The following is a 5,406-nucleotide window of genomic DNA, read 5'->3' on the forward strand; positions in this document are numbered from 1 at the left end:
TAACGGTACACCATGCTTAGATACAACCTCTTTGATGAACAAACCTGCTAACGTTTCTGATGAGATGGTCTCTGGCAGAAAGTGAGCACTCTTGGTCAAACAATCCACTATCACCCAAATGGTATCATGATGCTTAGCTGTACGAAGTAGCTTAGTTATGAAATCCATGGTGATGTGTTCCCATTTCCATTCTGGTATCTCCAAAGGTTGCATCTTCCCATAAGGCTTCTTGTGATCTGCTTTGACTTGTAAACAAGTTAAGCACTTACTGACATAATCTACTACACCATTCTTCATTCCTGGCCACCAGTAATCTCTTTTCAAGTCTTGGTACATCTTTGTAGCTCTTGGATGAATCGCATATCTTAACTTATGAGCTTCGTCTAAGATTAGACCTCTAAGATCTCCATGGCGTGGGATCCACATACGGTCAAACCTAGTCTTAACACCATGCGTGTTTTCTATCAACTCATCTTGCTGTCCGAAAATCCTTTCTCTCTTTACTAACCCCTCATTTACCAGCACCTCTGATTGCACTTTGATGATTTCTTCAAATAGACTTGAGTTCATAATCAACTGGTATGACTTCACTGTTGCAATGACTTCCTCACTCTTTCGACTTAGCGCATCAGCAACTACATTGGCTTTATCGGGGTAGTATTTTATGTCACAGTCGTAATCTTTTATCAACTCTAACCACCTTCTTTGTCTCATATTCAGCTCCTTCTGCTCAAAGAAATACTTCAAGCTTTTATGGTCGGTGTAGATGGTACACTTAGTACCATATAAGTAGTGCCTCCAAATCTTGAGAGCATGCACTACCGCTGCTAGCTCTAAATCATGCGTTGGATAAGTACTCTCATGAACCTTCAATTTCCTGGACGCATAAGCTATAACCTTCCCTCGCTGCATCAACACACAGCCTAGACCTTGATGCGAAGCGTCAGCACAAACCACCAGATCCTCGTCACCATCGGGTAAAGCAAGGATTGGAGCTTGCGTGAGTCTCTTCTTTAATTCTTCAAAAGCTTATTCTTGATACTTACCCCAACTGAATACTATCGACTTTCGGGTCATACTGGTCAACGGTGCGGCTATCTTGGAGAAACCTTCGATGAATCTCCTATAGTAGCCAGCTACCCTAAGAAGCTTCGTATATCATTCGGATTCTGCGGAGTCTTCCAGTTTTTTATCGCCTCAATCTTGGCTGGGTCCATGGTAATCCTTCAGGATTGATCACATGACCTAAAAACTGCACTTCTCTTAGCCAGAACACGCATTTCGAAAACATAGCATACAACTTTTATTCCTTCAACTTCTCTAACACCTCTCTCCTGCACTTCTCTTAGCCAGAACGCGCATTTCGAAAACTTAGCATACAACTTTTATTCCTTCAACTTCTCTAACACCTCTCTCAGATGCTCAGCATGGTCAGACTCACTCTTAGAATAAATCAATATATCGTCATTGAAAACGAAAACTGACTTGTCTAACATCGGCCGACATACCCTATTCATCATGTCCATAAATGCCGCGGGAGCATTCGTTAGACCGAATGACATTACGAGGAACTCGTAGTGTCCATAACGTGTCCGAAACGATGTCTTATGGATGTCTGCCTCCTTCACCTTTAGCTGATGACAGCTTGATCTAAGGTTAATCCGTGAGAACCAACTTGAGCCTTGCAGTTGGTCAAACAGGTCATCAATCCTTGGCAAAGGATATCTATTCTTTACCGTAAGTTTATTCAACTCGCGATAGTCATGCACATCCTCATAGTTCCATCCTTCTTCTTCACGAATAACACTGGCACGCCCCACGCAGAAACACTTGGCCTTATAAAACCCTTGTCGAGGAGTTCTTGTAGCTGGGACATCAATTCTTTCATCTCGGACGGTGCTAGACGGTAAGGCGCTTTCGCGACGGGTTGGGTTCCTGGTACTAAATCTATCTGAAGTTCTATCTCTCGCTCCGGTGGTAACCCTGGAAGATCCTCAGGGAATACTTCTGGGTAGTCGCGCACAATAGGAACATCTTTCAGTTCTTTCGTCTCGGCCGTAGCGTTGACAACATACGCCAGGTAGGCACCGCACCCTCGCCTTAACAAACCCTCGGCTTTTATCATCGAAATGACGTTAAGCCCAGATGCTTCCTTATCACCATAAACCGTCACTACACTACCATCCGAAGACTTTAACCTTATTATCCTACTCTTACACACTATCTGAGCTTCATACTCAGACAACCAATCCATTCCTAAAACCACATCGAACCCTCTTAAGGTCATGGCATACAAGGTAACAGGGAAATCATGTCCCTCCAATTCTATCTTACAGCCCTTAACCATTTTCATTATTTTAACCGAAGTGTCACTAGCGGTTTCTACTATAAAAGTTTCAGACACTCGGCAACATTTCATTTGAGCTAATTTACTAAATGGCGTGGCTACGAAACTTTTGTTTGCACCAGAATTAAACAATACTGAAGCGGATATACCGTTTACTAGAAACGTACCTGTCACGACATCTGGAATCTGCTTGGCTTACTCTTGGGTCAACATGTAGGCCCTAGTCCTTGGCCTAGCTTGATCGGCATCCTTCTTCCCACTACCTCCAGCTTCACCCTCGGTGCATTCTCTAGCAAAGTGGCCCGTCTTACCGCACTTATAACATGCGGACTTCTCGATACAATCTGGGGCATAATGTCCCGCTTTTCCACACTTATAACAGGCATTCGACCCTAGCCTGCACTCTCCTCCATGAGTCTTTACCACACTTATGACAAACATCAGATCCCTTACCCCACTTGCACTCACCACCGTGCATTTTACCACATGTCTTGCACGATCTTTTCTCCCACACTTTCTGCTTTTTATCCTTGGAGTTCCACATCTGAGTACCGGGTCGTTTGACATTGACCCACTTCTTGTATTTCTTCTTTTCTTCCACCATAATATCATCCGCAGCCATGTCTGCATAAACCATTTCTACGAGCTCAACAGCAGAGTCTAAGGTACCGGGTTTACTCATCCTGACTAGCGTGCAGAATCTCTGTGGCAATCCTCTAACATAGCACTTGATCCTTTTGGCCTCAATGTTAACCATATCGGGTACCAACCTAGACATTCAGTTGAACTCGATGGTATACTCACGATGTGTCATCGTACCGGCTTTTAGGTTTAGAAACTTCATCTCCGCCCTCTCAACCTCGGCGTCAACACAGAACCTCTTCATCACTAACTCCTTCAGATCTTCCCACCTTAGAGCTTTAATCTCATTGCGAGTCTTCCTCTGCTCCACACTTTCCCACCAATACATAGCCTCATCACCGAATGACTGAGTAGCATAACCCACAGCTTGGTCGGAACGGCACTCGCTGATCCGGATAATTTTATCCATGGAGGTTATCCATTGTAGAGTAGCGACGGCGTCTCCCAAACCAGTCAGCTTCAGCGGGTCACAACCCTTGAAGGACTTATAGTTGCAACCACCTCGGCCCCTCTTCCTCTCATCAACTTTCACAGAACTTACCACACTCGAAGCCTCCCTCTCTCCTTCATCATCTTTCCTACCACCTCCTCCCGCTCCTTCAGCTATTCTTTCACGGCCTCCAGCAGACCCCTCCGGGTTCAAGTTCTTCACAGCAGTGGCTACAGCTTGAACAATAGCCGCTTGGATTAAGGGATCGAGTTGAACCCCTTCATTGTTGTTAAGGTTTCCTCCAGCTGCGCTTCCTTCTTCACCCGTGTTAGAAGCTGCCTCCACAGAAGGTTGTCGGACCACACGTGGCCTACCACGACGTCTAGTGCGTCCTCCTGCTCCAACAACTGCCCTAGATCCAGCCATCGTATTCTGGAAGGGAAAACACAAACGTCATCACTCAATGAACTATTTAGTACAAGGATAGTAAGGCTAACAGGTAAATAACATTGGCCAGTTGTGATTAGCTGATCACGTTACTTTCAATGTCCTATACACTTCCCCTTGCGAGTCTATTTGTGCTGGTTCTACCTTAAAAACAGTTAATCAATCAAACAATCAATTAATTCTATCCCTAACATTCACGTATCGCTTATTTAGCAATTAAGCTAACATACATTTTTAACCATTCACTTTACCTTTACTGAGCTTGCTTGAGTGACACATGACATTCTTGAACTAGCATCTTCTTTCTTTTCTTACTTAAATCTTATTCTCTATTCGAGTCTAAGCATGTAGGATGCTTAAATCTCTCGAACTTTGCTCTGATACCAACTTGTAAGGCCCCGTTACCCACATTTAGACGTTGGATTTACTCATCAACATGGTTCTAATCATCAGAGTTAATAAAAACATTCGCGGAATATAAAAACTTTCATAAAACATTTCATAACAAACCATAACTTGTCTTAAAGTAACATCTCGTCCTTCACAATAAACAAAACATTAAACTTAAACGTCTTGAGTCTTCCGATGCCAGCCTCTTATTCAATGCCAGGTGTCCCCTCAAACGAGATGTCTCATCCTACTCACCCGCGTGCATACTAAAAGTCAGCTACGCTAGTGAGTTCTAGTTAATCACACATAATACAATACATACACTTACCTTCCATTATGCATCCGAAGATACATAATAATTACTTTACTAATTTATTTTCATTTCATAAGTTCATACATACGTTCGTACTTTATTACTTTCATTATATATAAATTACCGTCCTTTTCTATCTCAGATATTATTAGGGTCCGATCCCTTCCTTTTCTATCTCAGATATTATTAGGGTTTGGTCCCTCTTTCCTTTGTCTATCTCAGATACTATTAGGGTCTGATCCCTTTCTTGTCTATCTCAGATATTATTAGGGTCTGGTCCATTTTTACTTCTCTATCTCAGATATTATTAGGGTCTGGTCCCTCTTTCTTCATCTTCGTACATACTGTCTTTACATACCCATAACATACATACTTTCTTTAATCATTCATACATATTCATGTATCGTACATATATCTATCATACACATTCATATATCATAAACATACCTCCCTTGTTGGCACGTGCAATATCCGAAGATCGTTCACGTACCGACAAGCTTTCATTCACGTTTAAGATATACATACATAACATATAAACCATATAAGGCATACACTTACCAATTAAGGTAAGTGCATTAACTATCACATCGAGTATGCACACAGCCCCGAAAACATAACAAAGAAATGGGGCTAGAAACTCACCTGAATGCGGTTACGTTCACCGTTAATAGTTATTCCCTTATTGAGCTGTGCACGGCTAACTGTATAACATTTACATGTATCAATTAACTATTACCACTCATATCGTATTTCTATCTTTATATAACCCACAACGAATGGGGGTCCGGGGGCAGCGCCCCTGACAGCAGGGTTCTAGGGCCGGCAGCCCCTAGCGGG

This window comes from Bidens hawaiensis, unplaced genomic scaffold, assembly GCF_021521415.1.
Source record: "Bidens hawaiensis isolate Kalapana, Puna unplaced genomic scaffold, B.hawaiensis_p1.1 tig00013678_1, whole genome shotgun sequence".
Classification (NCBI taxonomy): Eukaryota; Viridiplantae; Streptophyta; class Magnoliopsida; order Asterales; family Asteraceae; genus Bidens; species Bidens hawaiensis.